The 21,082-nt window shown below is 58.1% G+C and overlaps 1 pseudogene; it reads right to left on the bottom strand.

Annotated features, from left to right (window-relative positions):
* Positions 1-204: 204 nt before the first annotated feature.
* Positions 205-21,082, bottom strand: part of LOC113200389 (cell division cycle 5-like protein pseudogene) — a 29,108-nt pseudogene continuing 8,230 nt past the window's right edge.

The following is a 21,082-nucleotide window of genomic DNA, read 5'->3' on the forward strand; positions in this document are numbered from 1 at the left end:
TAAAAATTTTGGTATGGAGCATTCACTAAACTCTGTCGAGGAGTCTGGTATGTAAGCAGATGCTCATCCTGATAATCTCTTTCATTATCTCCAGGAACAAACCCTTGATTAATTTCCTCAAATGATCTCATAGAATTTGGAGTTATTAATAATAATCCTATTTTGCTTAATATATCTCTTCCACATAGATTTACTGGTTATGGCTTACTCAAAATATACTTCATAAAACTTTACTAACTTTAAATTTTTTAAATGTCTGGTCAGCTTCCTGTTGTCGTGCACATGTTCTTTTAGGCACTCTAGCTTCTGGGGGATAGCAGAATCTTCATGTTTTTTGAGGTGTTCAAAAGTGCTTAACTCTAGGTGAGCCTGCTCAATTTTATACCACAAGTCATTCAACTGTTTCATGAGCCCCATAGCATGAGATTGATAACCTCCAAGCAAAATTTTCATCTTCTTTTCCATTTTTGCAGGTCTCTCAGCTTTTTCATCATGTGACCCCTTTTTATCTCAAGCCTCTTTTCAAGTGATTCAATTCTATCCTTTTTGTTAGCTAGATTAGCCCATGTATAGCGGCTCTGCCCAGGAAGATATAAAACTTGACTGTAGCATTTTTCCCATACCTGGTTATAAGCTTCACTGGAGAGTTCTCCATGGCTCATTCCTTGTTTTACCACTTCCATCACCTGCACCAGAAAATCTTGGGCCTTTTTCAGCTCTTTTTTGGAGAACTTTTCATAAGGGTTATGTTCCAGATAAGCAATGTGCACAGAATTGTTAGTACCAAATACAACAGTTTTTCCTTTTTTATTTCCAGATGGCTCATAGGGATGATGTAGAAGGTTATAATGAAGCATTGTAATCATTTCTTTTTTGATTATTTCTTCACTTTTCTTAAATCTATTAGAGGTGGTTCTATATTTAAGGGTTTTAGAATAGTTTCATTTACTTCAGATGGTCTTGGCAAATCTTTCTGGACAGCTTTGTGTATTCGTTTCATTTCCTTTACCTGCTCTGCATCTCTTATGGCCTGCTTTAGAGCATCCACGTCAGCAGCATCTTCAATGTAAGTATCATCCACTTTCCAGTCTTTGAGCTCCTTCTCAGCATTTTCAGGTAAAACAATTTCAAAATCATTCTTAGGGGAAGGAAGTCCCAACAACCCTAATCAGAGATGTTCACGAGATTCTCTTTCCATCTGTTTCACATAAGAGGGATCACTATAGTCTGCCATTCCATCTTCTGGATTAATGTTTAATTTGTCTCTGAGTTCTACCTGGGGTAGAATTAGTAACTGGTTTAGGGGTTGTTCCACTCCTGGGAGTCAGTCCTTTGGCTCCATTAGAAGAAGTCCTGAATGGAATAGAAAGAACTGTGTTTGGAGTCTGTACAACTTGCCTCTGTGGAGTCATGCCTGAGAAGTCACTCTCATGCAATGGGGTATTAAGTCAACCTTTTAATGGGGTGTCCACATTGGTCAAGGCCATGAGGTTCTTGGCTTCCTGCAGAATTCTGTCCTGGGAAGCTTGTGCTCAGGGTGTTCTAAGAGCAATGCTATTGTTGGTGACATTGTACTCAGACAAAAGAGTACTGGAAGCAGAGTTTGTTATGCCAGGTTCCTCAGCAGTCTGAAGTGCAATTTTACTTGCTTGGACTACTTTTACAACTTCCTGAAGTTCTGCATCTGAAATCTGAGGAGCAGGAAGAACTAGTTTGCTTCTCTTTTTAGTAAATTCAGAAACACCACTAGTTTGAAGAATAGCTGATGGCAAATCAGATTCTTTTTTCCTTTTCAAATGCTGTTTTTTCCCCTATCTCTTCCTTCTTTTTCAGATCTTAGCTCCCCATCAAGAACCTGTTATCTTAATTTCCTAAAATCTGCATCAAGGGACTGGTAGTTTTCCTCAGAAGTATCATAAAAACCAAGAGCAGGTTTTTTTTTTTTCCAAATGGGAATTCAGCATTATAATCAACCCCTCTCTTCTTTTTTCTTTTCTTCTGAATTTCTATGCCAGCTGCTCGAAGTTCTCTTCTTTTTTGAAGGGCAGCAAGATGCCTTGCTTCTTCCAATTGTTTCCCTCTTGGCCTTCTTTCCCTGAGTATTAGCCAGGTGGGCTCTAGCTTCAGAAAGCATCTCAAGTTCATCCTCATCCATATCAATTGGATCAGGCCGTGCTGTTTTTTTTTTTTTTCTTTCTAGATTTGAATCTATTTCTCCAGGTTTAAGTTTTCATTGATCATCTGTTGTTTCCTCTTCATTGTCTCTTCGGGCAGTTTTGTCCAAGAGAAATTCATAGTGTTCCAAGCACTGGGCTGCTGTTCTTCCAATTATTGGAGCAATAATCCTCCACTGAGTTGGCATCAACTTAGCCAAGTGCAAGAGTTTTTCCTCTTCATCTCTGGACCATTCTGTTTTCTTAATGCTTGGATCCAGCCATTCATACCTCGGTGTTCCTCCACACGCCCCCTTTGATCATAATTCGTGGCATCTTGGCGGCAGAGTGTCCCGGCTGAGAGGAGCTTCCGAAAAGTAGTAACGGCGACTGGGTCACCAGACCCAAAGCCGCCACTTCCTCCAAACTCGACCTTCTGCTTTGAAGATAACTGCACAGGCCCCAGCACAGATTAAATGAAGGTTCAGTACATGACAAATGTCTAGGACGTTTTGAATTAAAAAGTCAGACTCTAATTACCTTTAAACCAGCTCCAGGATGGTTTCTCCTACCTCCAGCCTCAAGCTACCTACTAGGGTAGTGAGGTTTACTGAAGAGGCGAGAGAGAGAGAGAGAGAGAGAGAGAGAGAGAGAGAGAGAGAGAGAGAGAGAGAGAACACTCCAGGGAGTGGACTTTTATTGGGAAACAAAAAATTCTGGGGAAAATACCATCCAATAAAGATTAAGGGGGGCAGTGTCTCAAGGTCAGGAGTGACTATTGGGTCTTGGGGCAGTGGCCAGTCACACCTCCACACGGACAAGCCCTCCGAACTTAGAACGGTGGGGAAAACTCTGGACACAAGATGTGTCTAAGTGCCTCTCACCCAGCCAGGGAGGTAATTCAAATCAGTGCGAGGATGGCCTCCCATAGTTGTGGTGACCAGGGCGCCCCCTGACACCTGGGTCAGAGGGGACATCCATCCTGGAGGGCGGAGTTCCCCCTACCCTGGGTGTGATAGTGAATCAGGTGCCCCCAGATACCCGGGTCAGAGGGGACCTGCACCCTGGAGAGGGGAGTCCCTCCCGCCCTGGTGCCGCAGTGTCCTGAGTGCTCCCCCCAATACCTGGATTAGAGGTGGCCTCCCCCCTGGTAGGTGGAGTCCCCCCTTGGCAAGGGTGGCTGTGTCAATGCACCCCAACACCCGGGTTAGAGGGGACCTCCCCCCTGGATGATTGAGTCCCCTACCCCCTGGGAGTGGCAGTATGGGAGCACCCCGGACACCTGGGATAGAGGGGACCTCCCAACTAGGGGGGAGTTCCCCCTACCCTGGATGCAGTGGTGAACGGGGCAACCCACACACCTGTGTCAGAGGAGACCTTCCACCTGGAGAGGGGAGTCCCCCCAACCCTGGGTGCAGTGTGGTGTGAACAGGGCACCCCCTGACACCCAGGTCAGTGGAGACCTCCCACCTGCAGGGCTGATTCCCTTCCCCCTGTGTGGGGCAGTGTCTGAAGCATTCCCTGACTCCCAGGTTGGAGGGACCTGGCCCCTGGAGGGCAGAATCCCCTATCCCTGGGTGCAGCATTGTCCGTGGAGTCCCCGACACTCAGGTTAGAGGGAACCTTCCTATCCTGCATGTGGTGGTGTCCAGAGCACCCTCCACCCCCGGGTTAGAGGGGACCTCTCCCCTGGAGCTGGGAAGTCCGCACTACCCCAGGTGCAAAGGTGTTCGGAGTGTCCCCCGACAACCGGGTTAGTGGGGACATCCCCATGGAGGGCTGAGTCCCCTCCACCTCGGGTGCAACAGTGTCTGGGGCACCCCCCCCACACACACCTGGGTTAGAGGGGACTTTCCCCCTGGAGGGTGGAATCCCCGCCACACCTGGTGCAGTGGTGTCCCAGATGCCCCTGACACCCTGGTTAGAGGGGTCCCGCTGGAGGGTGGAATCCCTCCCTCCTGAGTGTGGCGGGGTCGCACTGCCCCTTGAGACCCAGAGTGCCCCACGAGTCCCCTCTGACCCTTAGTTTGGTGGTGAACAGGGTGATCCCCACACCCGGGTCAGAGGGGACCTCCTCTCTGGAGGGAGGAGTCCCTTCTACCCTGGGTGTGGTGATGAATTGGCACCCCCCAACACCCAGGTAAGAGGGACCTCCTCCCTTGGGGGGATTCCCCCCTTCCCTGAGTGCGGTAGTGTATGGGCACCCCCTGATACCAGGGTCAGAGAGTACCTCCCCCCATAGTGTGGAGTCCGTTCCCCCCCATTGCAGTGGTGTCGGGGCACCCAAACACTCAGATCACAGGGGATGTCCACCCTGGAGCAGGGAGTCTCCCCTACCCTTGTGAGATGGTGTCCAGAGCGCCCCTATGACACCTGGGTCAGAGGGGACCTCCTACCTGGAGCAGGGAGTTCCCCCTACCCCAGGTGTGGTGGTGTCTGGAGCACCCCCCCCCCCATACGCTAGTCAGAGGGGACTTCCCCCCTGGAGGCGGGAGTGCCCTCGAACCTGGGTGCTGTGGGAGCGCACTCTGACACCCAGGTTCAAGGAGTCTCCCCCCTGGAGGGGGTGTCCCCTCAACCCAAGGTGCGGTTGGAGCTTCCCCCATACCTAGGTTCAAGGAGTCTCCCGCCCTGGAGGGGGTAGTCCCCTCTACCCTGGGTGTTGTGGGAACTTCCCCTGATACCCAGATTCGAGGGGACTCCCCCCAGAAGGAGGGAGTCCACTCTACTCCTGGTGCAGTGTGAGCTCCCTCAGACACCCTGTATTGTGGTGTCTCCCCCATGGAGGGTGGAGTCCCCTCGACCTGGGGGCAGTGAGAACTTCCCCTACACCCAGGTTTGAGAGGTCTCTCACCTGTGTGGAGTCCCATTTACCCTGGGGTTGGTAGGAGCTCACCCTGACACCCAGGTTCAAGGGGTCTCCCCCTTGTAGGTGGGAGTCCCCTTGAACCTGGGGGTGGTGGGAGCTCCCTCTGACACCCAGGGTAGTGAGGTCTCCCACCTAGAGGGTTCCCTCAATACTGGGAGTGGTGAGAGCTCCCTCCAACATACAGGGATTTGGGGTCTCCCCCCTGGAGGGGGAACTCCCCTCAACTCTGTGGGTGAGGGTATACCAGCTCCCGCCTACACCCAGGTTCAAGGGGTCTCCCCTAGATTGGGGAATCCCCTCGAACCTGGGGGCCATGAGAGCTCCTCTGCACACCCACACACTGAAGGGCGTCTCCTCTCGACCCTGTGGACAGTGGCAGCTATTCCGACACCCAGGATTGAGGAGTCTCCTTCCTGGAAGGGGGACTCTCCTCAACCCTGGGGGCCGTGGGAGCTCCCCTCAACACCCAAGTTCCAGGGGTCTCTTTTCTGAAATGGGGATTCCCTTCTACCCTGAGCGCAGTGGGAACTCTTCCGACACCCAAGTTCGAGGGGTATCCCCCCTGATGTGGGGAGTTCTCCCGACCCTGGGAGTGGTGTGGGCTCCCCCTGTCGCCCAGATTTGGAGGGTCTCCCTTCTGGAGTGGGGAGTTCTGATTACCCTGGGGGCAGTGGGGGTTCCACTAGACACCCAGGTTCAAGGGGTCTCCCCCTGGAGGGGGGAATCCCCTCAACCTTTAGATAGTGGGATTCTCTCCAACACCCAGGTTCTCGGGGTCTCCACCCTGTAGGGGAGAGTCCCCATGGCCCTGGGGGCGATGGGAGCTCCCTCTGACACCCAGGTTCGAGGGGTCTTCTGCAGGAGGAGTCCCCTTGATCTTGCGGCTGATGGTATATGAGCCCCTGTGACACCCAGGTTCAGGATGTTTCCCCCCTAAAGGGTGAAGTTCCCTCTATGCTGGGTACCATGAGTGCTTCCCCAAAACCCAGGTTCGAGGAGTCCCGCACCTGAACCCAGATTCGAGGAGTCTCGCACCTAGAGGGGGCATCCACTCGACCCTGGGAGCGGTGTGAGCTCCCCGCTACATGCAGGTTAGAGGGGTTTCGCCATCTCAGGGGGTGTTCTCTCACCCTGGGTGTGGTGGGAGCACCCGCCAATACTCAGGTTCAAGGGGTCTCCCCCTGTAAGGTGGAGTACACTCGAACCTGGGATCAGTATGTGCTCCCCTCAACACCCAGGTTTGAGAGGACCATGAGACTCCATGAGACCTGTAGGGTGGAGTCCCCTTGAACCTGGGGGTGGTGGGAGCTTCCCCCGACACCCAGGTTCAAGATGTCTCCTCCCCTGGTGGGAGCTCCTCACACCACCCAGATTCAAGGGGTCTCCCTTCTGGAGGAGGGAGTCTGCTTGACCCCGGGTGTAGTTGGAGCTCATCCTGACACCCTGGTTCGAGGTGTTTCCCCACTGTAGGCAGAGTTCCCTCTACACCAGGTGCGGTGGGATCTCCCACAGACACCCAAGTTCGAGGGTTCTCGCCCCTGGAGAGGGGACTGCTCTCAACCCTGTGGGTGGTGGGAGCTCCCCCAGACACCCAGGTTGAAGGGGTCTCCCCCATGGAGGGAAGCCTCCTCTTGACCCTGGGTCAGTGGTATCTCCCCCTGACACCCTCGAGGGGTCTCCCTCCTATATGGAGGAGTTCCCTTGACCCTGGGGGTGGTGGGATCTGCCCCCGACACCCAGTTTCCAGAGGTCTCCCCCCTGGAGGGGGAGTCCCCTGGATCCTGGGGGGGATGATATTCGAGCTCCCCGTGACACCCAGGATGGAGATGTTTTTCACCTAAAGGGGGTGTCCCATCAACGATGGGTGTGGTGTGTGTTCCTCCTGACACCCAGGTTCTAGGGGTCTTCCCCTTGTAGGGGGGAGTCCCTTTGACGCTGGTGGCAGTGGGAGCTTTCCCCCACACCAGGTTCGTGGGCTTTCCCTACTGGAGAAGGGAGTAAAGTCGACCCTGGAAGTAGTGGGAACTCTCCCTGACACCCAGATTCAAGGGGTCTCAGCCCTGGATGGGAGACTCTCCTCATATTTTATGAGCTACCCCCCAAACCCTGGTTCAAGTGGTCTCCATCCTGGAGTGGAAAGTACCCTCCACCCTGTGGGCAATGGGAGCTGCCAGCTGAACACAAGTTCAGGGGTCATTCCACTGGAGGGGATACTCCCCTTCACCTGGGGGTGATAGTATAGGAGCTCACCTGACCCCAGGTTTCAAGGGATCTCCCCTTGGAGGGGAGAGTAACGTCAACCCTGCAGGTGGTGGGAGCTCACCCGGACACCCAGGTTCTAGGAGTCTTCCCCCTGTAGGGGGAGTCCCGTTGACACTGGGGGCAGTTAGTTTTCCCCCACACCCAGGTTCAAGGGCTCTCCGCCCTGGAGAAGGGAGTCCCATGGACCCTTGAGGTGGTGGGATCTCCCATCCATACCCAGGTTCAAGGGGTCCCCCCCGTAGAGTGGAGTCCCCTCAACCCTGGGGTACGGTGGGAGCTCCTGCCAACACCCAGGATAGAGGGTTCTCACCCCTGCAGCGGGGAGCCTCCTTTACCCTGGAGCCAATGGTATATGAGCTACCCCCATACCCAGGTTAGAGGGGTCTCGCCCCTGGAGGAGAGAGTCCCCTCAACTCTGGAGGCGATGGTATACGAGCTACCCCTGACACCCAGGTTGAGGGGTTTCACCCTTGGAGGGGGGAGTTCCCACCACCCTAGGTGTGGTGGGAGCTCCCCCGACTCCCAGGTTCAAGGTGCTTTGCCCCTGGAGGGGACTCTCCTCGACCCTGGAGGCTATATTATAGATCTACCCCCAAACCCTTGTTCGAGGGGTCTCTGCCTTGGTGTGGGGAGTCCTCTAGACACTGGGGGCAATGGAAGCTTCCTGCAACAGCCAGGTTTGAAGAGTCATTCCACTGTAGTTGGGATCCTCTTGAATTTGGTGTCGATGGTATATGAGCTCCCACCAACACCCAGGTTTGAGGGGTCTCCCCCGTGGGTGGTGGTCCCCTCGAACCTGGGGACAGTGGGTGAATCCCCAAAACCCAGGCTTGTGTGCTCTCTCCCCTGGAGGCGGGACTCCCCTTTAACCTGGAGGAGATAGTATATGAGCTCCCCTGACACCCAGATTCAAGGGATCTTTCCCTGGAGGGGGAGTTCCCTCAAAACTGGAGGTAGGGAGAGTTAACTCTGACATTCAGGTTTGAGGGGTTTCCCCCCTGGAGGGTGGAATCTTCTCGCCCTGAAGATGGTGAGAGCTCCCCCGGACACTCAGGATCGAGGGGTATCCCCCAAGAAGGGAGGAATCCCCTGGGCCCTAGGGCAGTGGGAACTGCCCCCGACACCCAGGTTTGAGGAGTCTCCCCCTGATGGGGAACTCCCCTTGATCATGGGGGCAATTGTATAAGAGCTCTCCCAGACACCCAGGTTTGAGGGGTCTCCCTCCTGAAGAAGGGAGTTACCTCAACCCTGGCGTCAGTGGGAGCTCCCCCCGCCACCCAAGATCAAGGGGTCTCCCCGCTGGAAGCGGGAGTCCCCTCAACCTTGGGGTGGTTTGAACTCTCCCTGAAAAACAGGTTCAAGGGGTGTTCCTCCTGGAGGGGGGAATCCCCATGACTCTGGGGGTGGTGGGAACTTCCCCGACACCCGGGTTCCAGGGGTCTCCCCAATGGAGAGGGAAGTCCTCTTGACCCTGGCAAAGGTCGGAGCTCCCCACAACACCCAGGTTCCAGGGGCCTTGCACCTGGAGGGTGGAGTCCTCTCGACCCTGGTGGCGGTGGGAGCTCCTCCAGACATCCAGTTTCGAGGGGTCTCCCCCCTGGTGAGGGGACCCCTTGGACCCTGGCGGCGGTGGGAGCTCCCCAGAAACCCAGGTTCCAGGGGTCTTCCCCCTGGTGGGGAGAGTCCGTCGACCCTGGGGGCGGTGGGTGCTTCCCCCTACTCCCAGGTTCGAAGGATCTATTCCCTGTGGTAGGGAGTCCCGTTGACCCTGGAGGCAGTGAGAGCTCCCTCTGACACCCAGTTAGAGGGGTCACCCCCCTGGAAGAAGAAGTCCCCTCAACCCTGGGGGTGATGGAGCTTCCCTGACACCCATGTTCGAGGGGTTGCCCACCAAGGGGCGGGTTGATGAACCTGGGTGCGGTGGGAGATCCCCCTGACACCGAGATTCCAGCAGTGTTTCCCCTGTAGCGGGGAGTCCCATCAACCCTGGGGGTGGTGGAAGCTCCCCCTGACACTCAGGTTCAAGGGCTCTCTCCCGTGGTGGGTGGAGTCTCCTCGACCCGTGTGCTGTGGGAGCTACCCCTGACACCCTGGTTCGAGGGCTTTCTCCCCAGAAGGAGGAAATCCACAAGACCCTGGGTGCTGTGTGAACTCCTCCTTACACACAGGTTCAAGATATCTCACCCCTTGTGGGAGCTCCCCACGACACCCAGGTTCAAGGGACCTCCCCTCAGAAGGAGGGATGCAACTTGACCTCGGGTGCGGTGTGAGCTCCCTCTGACATCCAGGTTCCATATATCTCCTCCCTGGTGTGAGCTCCACACGACACCCAGGTTCGAGGGGTTTCCCCCCTGAAGGGGGGAGTCCCCTTGAACCAGGTGCGGTGAGAGCTCCCCCTTACACCTAGGTTAGAAATTTCTCGCCCTGGAGAGGTGTATCCCCTTAACCCTGGTTGTGGTGGGAGCTCCTGCCGACACTTATGATTGAGGGTTCTTGCCCCTGAAGGGGGAGTCACCTTGACCCTGAGTGCGGTGGGAGCTTCCACTGATACCCAGTTTCGAGGTGTCTCATCCCTAAATGGGGAGTCCCCTTGACCCTGGGTGTTGATGGGAGCTCCCCTCCACCTCCAGGTTAGAGGCATCTTGCCCCTGGAGAGGAGAGTCTCCTCGATCCTGGGTGTTGGGGGGAGCTCCCACGGACACTGAGGTTGGAGGGGTCTCTCCCCTGAAGGGGGGGAAACCCTTGACCCTGGGTGTCGGTCTGAACCCTCCCCAACACCCAGGTTCGAGGGGTCTTGCCCCTAGAGGGTTGACTCCCCTCTATCCTGGGGCTGATGGTTTAGAGCTCCCCCCCAATGCCCAAGTTCGAGGGGTCTCCCCTCTGGAGGAAAGACTCCTCGACACTGGGGGTGATATTACAGAGCTACCCTCAAAACCTTGGTTCGAGGGTTCTCACCCCTGGAGGGGTGAGTCCCCGAGACCCTGAGGACAGTGGGAGCTCCCCGAGACCCTCAGGGTGGAGATGATATTACCCTGGAGGGGGCACTCCCCTCAAATTTTGGGGTGATGGTATATGAGCTCCCCCTAGACACAGGTTCGAGGGGTCTCCACCCTGGATGAGGGAGTCCCCTCGACCCTGGGGGTAGTGGGAGCTCCCCACAACAACCAGTTCGAGGGGTCTCCTACCTGGAGGTGGGAGTCCCTAAAATTTTGGGGGCAGTGGGAGCTCCCCCTACACCCAGGTTCAAGAGGCCTCCCCCTTGGAGAGGGACTCCACTCAACACTGGCAACCATGGTATATGAGCTCCCTTGGACACTCAGATTCGCTGGATCTCCCCCCTGTACAGGGGAGTCTCCTCCACCCTTTGGGTGGTGGGAGCTCATCCAGACAGAGAGAGATGGTGGGAACTTTCCCGGATACCTAGTTTTGTGGGGGTCTTCCCCCTGCAGAGGGGAGTCCCCTCCACCCTGAAGGTGGTGGGAGCTTCCCCCAGCACCAAGGTTCAAGGGGTCTCCACCCTGGAGGAGGGAGTCCCCTCCACACTGGGGGAATTTGGAGCTCACCCCAACACCAGTTTTGAGGGTTCTCCCCCATGGAGGGGGACTCCACTTGACACTGGGGGCAATGGTATAGGAGCTCCCTAGGACTCCTGAATTCGAATGGTCTTTCCCCTGATGGGGGGATTCCCTTTGACCCCAGGGGGATTTTGGAGCTCCCCCTGACACCCCATTAAGAGGGGACCTACACCCTTGAGGGCAGAGTCCCCTCCACCCTGGGTGTGGTGGTATCCGGAGTGCCCCCCCATATATGGGTCAGTGGGTACCTCCCTTCTGGCTTGGGGAGTCCCCCCTACCCTGGGTGCTGTGGTGTCTGTAGTGATCCCCGACACCTGGTCAGAGTGTATTTCCTCCTAGAGGGGGGTGTCCCCATTACCCCTGGTGCCATGGTGAACAGCATGCCCCTGACACCCAGGTCAGAGGGGACCTCCGCCCTGGAGGGGGTGTCCCCCCCAACCCTGGGTATGGTGGTGAATAGGGTGCCACCCAACACTAGGGTTAGAGGGGACCTCCTGCCTGGATGGGGGTGTTCCCCCTAACCTAGGTGTGGTGGTGAACAGGGAGCCCCCCAGCACCTGGGTTAGAGGAGACCTCCCCCCTGGGTGTTCCCCACTACCCTTGTTGCAGTGGTGAAGGGGGCACCCCCTGACACCAGGGTCAGAGGGGACCTTTCCCTCCAGTGAGGAGTCCCCCCTACCCTGGGTGCAGTGGTGAAAGAAGTGCTACCGGACACGCGGGTTAGAGGGGACATCCCCCTGTAGGGCAGAGTCCCCACACCCTGGGTGCGGTGGTGAATGGTGCACAACCCAACCCCCAATTCAGAGGGGACCTGCTGCCTGGAGTGAGGAGTCCCTCTTATCCTGGGTGTGGTGAAGAACGAGATGCCCCGCGAAACCTGGGTTAGAGGGGATCTCTTCCCTGGAGGGCGAGTCCCCCCTATCTTGGGTGCAGTGGTGAACAGGGTGCTCCCCGACGCCTGGGTTAGATTGAACCTCCCCCCTGTATGGTGAAGACCCCTCCACTCTGGGAGCCATGGTGTCCTGTGTGCCTCCTGACAACCGGGTCAGAGGGGACCTCCCCCCTGGAGCGAGGAGTCCACCCTATCCCAGATGTGCTGGTGTCCGGAGCATCCCCCAACACTCGGGTCAGATGGGACCTTTTGCCTGGAGCTTGAAAGTCCCTCCTTTCCCAAGTACAGTGGGTTCAGAGTGCCCCCTGACACCCGGGTCAGAGGTGACCTCCCCTGACACCTGGGTCAAAGGAGACCTCCCACTGGAGGGTGGAGTCCCCTCCACCCTGGGGTGTGGCAGTGTCTGGAGTGCTCCCCAACACTGGATTAGAAGGGACCTGCCCCCTGGAGAATGGGGTACCCCCAACCCGGGTGCGGTGGTGTCCGGAGCAACACCCCCACACACAGGGGATAGAGGGGACCACTCCCCTAGAGGGTGGAGTCCCCTCACCCAGGTGTTGTGGTGTTCAGACACCCCCAGACACACAGGTCAGAGCGGACCTCCTACCTGGAGTGGGAGTCCCCCCTACCCCGGGTGTAGTGGTGTCTGGAGTGCCCACCCAAACCTGGATCTGAGGGGACTTTCCCCTGGAGAGGGGGTCCCCCCTACCTCGGATGTGGTAATGTCCAGAGCGACTCCCCACATCCCCAATGGGGACCTCACCCCTGGAAGGGGGTGTCTCCCCTACCCTGGGTGCAGTGAACTGGTCACCCCCCCACATACCCTGGTCAGAAGGGACATCATCCCTGGAGTGGGGAGTCCTCCATACCATGGGTGTGGTGGTGAACGGGGCGCCCCCTCCACACCCAGGACAGAGGGGACCTCCTCCTTGGAGGACTACCTGGGTGTGGTAGTGTATGGTGCACCCCCCCTGACACCAGGGTCAGAGGGGACCTCCCCCCTGGAGGGTGGAGTCCCATCCCTGGGGGTGGAGTGGTGTTCAGAGAGCCCCCAACACCAGGGTTAGAGGGCACCTTGCCCCTGGAGGGAGAGTCTCCTTTAACCCTGGTGTGGCAGTGTCCGGAGTGCCCCCAACACCCAGGTTAGCGAGAACCTTCCCCCTATAGGGTGGAGTCCCCTCCAACCCGTGTGCATTGGTGTCTGGGGTGCTCCTAGACACCCGGGTCAGAAGGAATCTCACCCCTAATGGGGAATCCCCCCATATAATAGGTGTGGTGGTGAATAGAGCACCCCCCCACACACCTGGATCAGAGGGGATTTTCCACTTGGAGGGCAGAGTCCCCTCTGCCTGGGGTGCTATGGTGTCTGGAGCTCTCCCCAACACCTGGGTTAGAGGGGATCTCCCCCTGGAGGGCAGTTTCCCCTTCAACTGGGTGTGGTGGTGATCAGAGCACCACCTGACACCCCGGCTAGAGGCCACCTCCCCCTTGGTGAGCGAGTCCCTCCACCCTGAGAGCAATGGTGTCCGGGGTGCCCCCCAACACCTGGGTTAGAGGAGACCTCTCTCCTGGAGGGTGGAGTCTCGTCCACCCAGGGTGCAGCAGTGTCCAGGGAGCCCACGGACACCTTGGTCAGAGAGTACCTCCCCCCTGGAGTGGGGAGTCCCCCTTACCCTGGTTGCAGTGGTGAATGGCTCACCCTCTGTAACCCAGGTCAGGGGGACCTCCCCACTTGTAGGGAGAATTTCCACACCCTTGGTGCAGAGGAGAACAGGCTGCCCCCCAACACCCTGGTCAGAGAGGACCTCCTCCCTGGAGGGAGGAGTCCCCCCTACCCTGGTTGTGGTGGTGAATGGGGTACCCCCCCTACCACCCAGGTCAGAGGGAATCTACCACTTGGAAGATGGAGTCCCCTCCACCCTGGGTGAGGTGGTTTCTGAGTGCCCCCAGACACCAGGTTTAGAGGGAACCTACCCCCTTGAGGGCAGAGTCCTCTCCACCACGGGTGCAATGGTGTCCGGAGCGCACCCTGACACCTGGGTTAGTGGGGATCTCCACCCTGGAGGCCAGAGTCCCCTCCACTCTGGATGTGGCTGTATCCGGAGAGAACCCTGATACCCCGGTTAGAGGGGACCTCCTCCCTGGAAACCAGAGTCCCCAACACACCAGGTGCAGCAGTGACCAGAGCATCCCCCGACACCATGTGCCGCAGTCCGGCTGCAGCAAACTAACTGGGGGGTGACGAACAACTTGTGTACATTGATATAGCAGGAGTGGGAGCCTTTTATTGTAGGACAGGAGAGGTATATATACATTCCAACAGCTTATCTTAATTAACATAAACTAGATACAGCAGTCAACCAATAAGGAATCTCCACACTTAATGGCTCGCTGGCATTACTTCATAAACCACCCCCTCTGGCAAAATGCCAGGCGCCATCTTGACTTGTTTACAGACCCTAACAACCATGGTTAGAGATCACCTTCCACTTGGTGGGCTGAGTCCCCTCCACCCCGGATGCAGTGGTGTCCAAGGTGCTTCCCGACACCTGGGTTAGAGGGGGCTTCCCTCCTTGAGAACTGAGTCCCTCCAACCCAGGTGTGGTGGTGTCCGAGGAACCCCCTGACACCTGGGTAAGAGGGAACCTCCACCCTGGAGGTTCTATCCCGGGTGCAGCAGTGTCTAGGGTGGCTCCGGAACCCCAAGTCAGAGGGGACATCCCCCCTGGAGCTGATAAGTCCCCCATACCCCCAGTGTGGTGGTGTCAGGGCGCCCTCAGACACATGGTTAGATGGGACCTCTCCCCTGGATGTGGGAGTCCCCTCTATCTGGAGGCGGGAGGAGTTCACCTGACACCCAGGTTCCAGGGGGTCTCTCCCTGGAGGAAAGTGTAACGTCAACCCTAGGTGCAGTGGAAGTGCCCCCCGACACCAAGGTTCCAGTGGTTTCCACCCTCCAAGTGGGAGTCCCTTGACTCTGGGGGCTGTGAGAGCTCTCTTCGACAGGCAGGTTAGAGATGTCTTTCCCCCTGGAGAGGGGTATCCCCCCAACCCTGGGTGCAGTTGGAGCTCCTCCGAACACCCTTTTTGAGGGGTCTCTCCCTTGGAGGGAGAGTCCCCTCGACCATGGGTGTGGTGGGAGCTCCCCTTGACACCCTGATTTGAGGGGTCTCTTCAGAGAATGAGGAAGTCACTTGACTCTGTTTGCAGAGTGAGCTGCCCCCAACACTGATGTTTGAGATATCTCCCCCTAGTGGGAAACCCAGATTCTAGGGGTCTCCCCTCTGGAAGGGGGATTCCCCAGATGCCGGTGTGGTGGGAGCTCCCTCAATACCCAGGTTCCACAGGACCCCCCCCAGGTCCCTCAACCCTGGGTGCAGTGGGAGCTCCCCCAGACACCTAGGATTGAGGGTTCTCTCCCCTGAGAGAAGAGTCCTCTTGACTCCGGGTGTGGTAGGAGCTTTTTCAGATACCCAGGTTGGAGGGGTCTCCCCCCTGGAGGGCGGAGTCCCCTCTAACCCGGGTGTGGTGGGAGCTCCCTCTGACACCCACCTTGAGGGTTCTCCCCACTGGCGTGGGTGTCCTCTCAACCCCAGGTGACATGGGAGCTTCCCCCAACACAAGGAGTCTCGCTCCTGTATGGGGAGTCCCCTCGACCCTGGGGGCGGAGGCAGGTCCGCTGGACACCCAGGTTCACGGGGTCTCGCTCCTGTAGGAAGTCTTCCCTAGACCCTGTGGGCGGTTGGAGCTTCCCCCAACAACTAGGATCGAAGAGTCTCTTCCATGAAGGGGGGGACTATCCTCGACCCTGAGGTTGGTGGGAGCTCCCCTTGACACCCAGGTTTGAGGGGTCTCGCTTCTAGAGGGAAAAGTCCCCTCGACCGTGGGGGTGGTTGGAGCTCCACCAGACTCCCAGGTTCGAGGGGTCTCATCCCTGAAGAAGGGAGTCCCCTCAACTCTGGTGGCAGTGGGAGCTCCCCACACACCCAGGGTCGAGGGATCTTGCCCCTGGAGGGGAGTCTCCTCGACCCTTGGTACGGTGGGAGCTCCCGCCAACATCCAGGTTCGAGCATTCTCGCCCTTGGAGGGGGGAGTCCCCTCGTCACTGGGTGCAGTGGGAGCTCCCGCCAACACACAGGTTCGAGGATTCTCACCTCTGAATGGGGGAGTCCCCTCGACCCTGGGTGTGGTGGTAGCTCCCGCCAACCCCCATATTCGAGGTGTCTTGCCCCTGGAGGGAAAGTCCTCTTGACCCTGGATATGGTGAAAGCTCTCCCCGACACCCAAGTTCATCAGAGTCCCCTCGAGTCTGGGTGTCAGTGGGAGCTTGCCCCAACACTCAGGTTCGAGGGTCTCCCCCCTGGAGTGGGGAGTCACCACTACCCGTGTGCAGTGGGAGCTCACCTTGAAACCCAGGTTTGAGGGGTCTCGCCCCTGGAGGTGGGAGTCCCCTCGACCCTGGGGGCGGTGGGAGCTCCCCCTGACACCCAGGTTCGAGGGTTCTCCTCTCTGGAGGGGAAAGTCCCCTCGACCATGGAAGGTGGGAGCTTTCCTGAACCTAGGTTCTAGGGTTCTCACCCCTGGAGGGGAAAGTCCCCTCAACCCTGAGGATGGTGAGAGCTCTCCCCAACACCCAGGTTCGAGGTGTCTCCCCCTGGTGGAGGGGAGTCACCACGACCCTGGGGGTGGTGAGAGCTCATCCCAACACCCATGTTAGAGGCATCTCGCCCCTGAAGGGGGGAGTTCCCTCAACCCTAGGTGTCTGTGGGAGCTCCCCTGACACCCAGTTCGAGGGGTCTCTCCGCTGGAGTGGGGATTCCTCTTGATACTTGGGCCAATGGCATACCTACTCCCCCCAACATCCAGGTTTGAGGGGTCTACCCCCTGGAAGGCAGAGTCCCCTCGACAGGTGGGAGCTCCTGCCAACACCAAGGTTCAATGGGTCTACCTCCTGGAGGGGGGAGTACCATGGACCCTGTTTGCGATGGTAGCTCTCGCAACACTGATGTTCGAGCTCCTGAAGTGGAGAGTCTTCTCAACCCTGGGTGCAGTGGGAGCTCCCGCCGACACCTAGGTTTGAGGGGTCTCACTCCTGGAGTGGGGAGTCCCCTCAACCCTGGGGTCGGTTGGAGTTCTATGGGACACCCAAGTTTGAGGGGTTTCCCCCATGGAGGGGGAACTCCTCTCGTCCCTAGGTGCAATGGTATAGGAGTTTCCCCTGGCACCCAAGTTTGAGGGGTCGTCTCCTCGACCCTGGGGGTGATGGTATATGAGCTCCCCCCAACACCCAGGTTTGAGGTGTCCTGGCCATAGATTGTAGAGTACCCTCGACCCTGAGTGTGGTGGCAGCTCTCACTGAAACTGAGGGGTCTGGCCCCTGGAGGGGGAGTTCCCTCAACTCTGGGTGCAATGGGAGCTCCCCTCTAATCCCAGGTTCGAGGGACCTCACTCCTGGAGGGTGATTCCCCTTGACTCTGGGGGGTGGTTGGAGCTCCTTGGGACACCCAGGTACGAGGGGTCCCCCCTATGGAGGGATACTCTTCTTGACCCTGGAGGCAAGGGTATATGAGCTCCTCTCAACACCCAAGTTCGAGGGGACTTTCTCCTGGAGGGGTGTCCCCTTGACTGAGGGTGGTGTGAGCTCCCTGCAACACCAAGATTCGAGGGGTCTCCCTCCTTGAGGAGGGACTACACTCGACTCCTGGGGCAATGGTATACAAGCTCCCTCCAACACCCAGGTTGGAGGGATCTCTTCCCTGGTGGGGAGACACCCCTTGACAGAGGGGCAATGGTATACAAGCTCCCCCCAGCATCCAGGTTGGAGGGTCTCCCCCCTGTAGGAGGGAGTCCCCTCAACTCTGCAGGCGATGTTATATGAGCTCTCCTGACACCCAGGTTCGAAGGGTCTCTCCCCTGGAAAGGGAACACCCCTCGACCCAGGGGGTGATGGTATACGAGCTCCCCCTGGCACCCAGGTTGGAGGGTCTCCCCCCTGGAGGAGGGAGTCCCCTCGACCCTGGGGGTGGTTGTAGCTCACTGGTACACTCAGGTTTGAGGAATGTCCCCCCTGGAGGGGGGACTCTTCTCGACCCTGGGGGCTTTGAAATATGCGCTCCCCCCAACACCCAGGTTTGAGCAGTCTCCCCACTGAAGGAGGAACTCCCTTCTCACTGCAACACCTAGGTTTGAGGGATCTCTCCCCTTTAGTGTGGAGTCCCCTCGACCCTGGGTGCAGTGGCAGCTCTGACTAACACCCAGGTTCGAGGTGTCTCAACCCTGGAAGGGGAAGTTCCATCCACCCTGGGTGTGGTGGGAGCTTCCCCCAACATCCAAGTTTGAGGGGTCTCCTCCCTGGAGGAGGGGCTCCCCTAGATCCTGGGGGTAGTGTGAGCTTTCCCTGAAACCCAGGTTCGAGGGCTCTCCCCTTGGAGGGGGGCACTCCCCTCGACCCTGTTGGCTGTGGAGCCTCCCCATGACACCCAGGTTTAAGGGGTCTCCCCTCTGGAGAGGGGACTCCCCTTGACACTTGGCTGATAGTATATGAGCTCTCCCAGACACACAGGTTCCAAGGGTTGGCCCCCTTGAGGGGTGTACCCTGGGCCCTGTGGTCAGTGAGAGCTGTCGCTGATACCTAGGTTCGAGGGGTCTAACCTTTAGAAGGGGGAGTCCTCTCAATCCTGGGGCTGATGGTATACGAACTCTCCCTGACACTCAAGTTGGAGGGGTCTCCTCCCTGGAGGGGGGAGTCCCCTCGACCCTGGGGATGGTGGGAGCTCTCCCTGACACCCAGATTTGAGAGGTTTCCCCTAAAGAAGGGAGTCCCCTCGACCCTGGGGGTGGTGGGAGCATCCTCAGAGGCCCAGGTTCCAGGGGTCTCTCCCCTGGATGGGGGAGTCCCATTGACCCTGGGGGCGGTGGGACCTTCCTTCTACTCCCAGGTTCAAAGAGTCTTCCCCCAGAGGGTGAGTCCCCTCGACCCTGAAGGTGGTGGGAGCTCCCCCCTACACCAAGGTCTGAGAGGTCTCCCCCATGGAGACGGAAGTCCCATCAACCCTAAGGGCAGAGGGAGGTCCCACTGACACCCAGGTTCGAGAGGTCTCCCATCTGGAGGGCAAGTCCATTGGACTCTGGGGGTGATGGGAGCCTAACCCGACAGCCAGGTTCGAGGGGTCTCCACCCTTGAGGTGGGAGTCCCCTTGATCCTGGCGGTGGTGGGAGCTCCTCACAACACCTAGGTTTGAGGTGTCTCCCCCCAGAGGGATGAGTGCCATTGACCCTGGGGGCAGTGAGTGTTCTCCCCAACACCTAGGTTAGAGGGGTCTCCCCCTTGGAGAATGGAGTCCTGTCGACCAGGAGGGTGGTGGGAGCTCCCGCTGACACCCAGGTTCAAGGGTTCATCCCCTGGAAGGGGGAGTCCCTTCAACACTGGGGGCATTGGAAGCTCTCCTCAACACCCAGGTTCGAGGGGTCTTCCTCTGGAGGGGAGAGTCCCATCGACCCTTGGTGCAGTGGGGGTCTCCTCCTGACACCCAGGTTCGAGGGGTCTCGCTACTGGAAGGAGGAGTCCCCTTGACCCTTGGGGCCATGGGAGCTCTCCCAGAAACCCAGGTTCAAGGGGTCACCACCTGGAGGGTGGACTCCCTCCCCCTGGGGGCAGTGGGAGCTCCACTCGACACCCAGGTTCCAGGGGTTTACTGCCTGGACAGGGGAATTCCCTCAAACCTGGGGCCAATGGTATGGGGCTTCCCCCAAAACCCAGGTTTGAGGGGTCTACCCCTTGGACAGGGGAGTCCCCTCAGCCCTGGGGGCAGTGGGAGCTCCCCCAGACACCCAGGTTCGAGGGGTCTTCCCCCTGCAGTGGGGAGTCCCTCCGACCCTGGGGGTGGTGGGAGCTCCTCCAGATACCCAGTTGCAAGGGGTCTTCCCCCTGGAGGGCAGAGTACCCTCGACCCTGGGGGTGATGGGAGCTACCCCCGACACCCAGGTTTGAGTGGTCTCCCCCCGGAGGAGGGAGTCCCGTTGTCCCTGTGGGTGGTGGGAGCTTCCTACTACACCCAGGTTCGAGGGGTCTTCCAAATGGAGAGTGAGTCCCCTCTACCCTGGGGTCAGTGGGAGCTCCCTCCGGCCCCAGGACCAAGAGGTCTCCCCCCCGGAGAGGGGAGACCCATCAACTCTAAGGGCAGTGGGAGGTTCCCCAACACCGACGTTCGAGGGGTCTCTCCCCTCGAGGAGGAGTCCCGTTGACCCTGGGAGTGGTGAAACTCCCCCCAAAACCCAGGTTCAAGGGCTCACTCCTCTGGATGGGGGAGTCCCATTGACCCTGGGTGCGTTAGGAGCTCTCCCTGACACCCAGGTTCAAGTGGTCTCCCCCTGGAGTGTTTAATCCCCTAGATCCTGGGTGCAGTGGGAGCTTCCCCAGACTCCCAGATTCGAGGAGTCTTTCCCCTGTAGGGTGGAGTCCCCTTGAGTCTGGCGGTGATGGGATCTTCCCCTTACAAGCAGGTTCAAGGAGGTCCCCCCTGTAGGGTGGAGTCCTATCGATCCTGGGGACAGTGGAAGCTTCCCCAACACCCAGGTTCGAAGGGTCTTCCCGATGGAGTGTGGAGTCCCCTCGACCCTGGGGCCCTTGGGATCTTCCCCCAACACTGAGGTTCGAGGATTCTCCCTACTGGAAGGGGGATTTCTCTCTGCCCTGGAGGTGGTGGGAGTTACCCCCGACACCCATGGTCGAGGGGTCTTCCCCATGGAGAAGGGAGACCCCTCCACTCTGGAAGCGGTGGGAGCTCCCTCTGACACCTAGGTTCATGGTGTCTCGCCCCTAAATGGGGGAGTTCCCTACACCCTTGTGATTTGGGAGCTCCCCCAGACACCCAGCTTAGAAGGGTCTTTCCCCTGGAGGGGGGAGTTCCCTCGACCCTGGGGCCAATGGTATATGAGCTTTCCTTGACACCCAGGTTAGAAGAGTCACCCCCTCGTCTCTGGGTGTGGTGGGAGTTCCTCCTAATAACCAGATTCGAGGGGTCTCACAACTGGAGGGGGGAGACCCCTCGACCATGGGTGTTGGTGGGAGCTTCCCTCCACCCCCAGGTTAAAGGCATTTTGCTCCTGGAGGGGGGAGTCCCCATGATCCTCGGTGTTGGTGGGAGCTCCCCTGACACCTAGGATTGAGGGGTCCTGCCTCTGGAGGGGAGACTTTGGGTGTCGGTGGGAGCTCCAACCAACACCCAGGATCAAGGAGTCTCACCCCTGGAGGGGGGACTCCCCTCAATCCTGGGGCCAATGGTATATGATCTCCCCCTGCCACCCAGTTTAGAAGGGTCTCGCCCATGGA

Source organism: Urocitellus parryii, chromosome 12 (assembly GCF_045843805.1).
Source record: "Urocitellus parryii isolate mUroPar1 chromosome 12, mUroPar1.hap1, whole genome shotgun sequence".
Taxonomy (NCBI): Eukaryota; Metazoa; Chordata; class Mammalia; order Rodentia; family Sciuridae; genus Urocitellus; species Urocitellus parryii.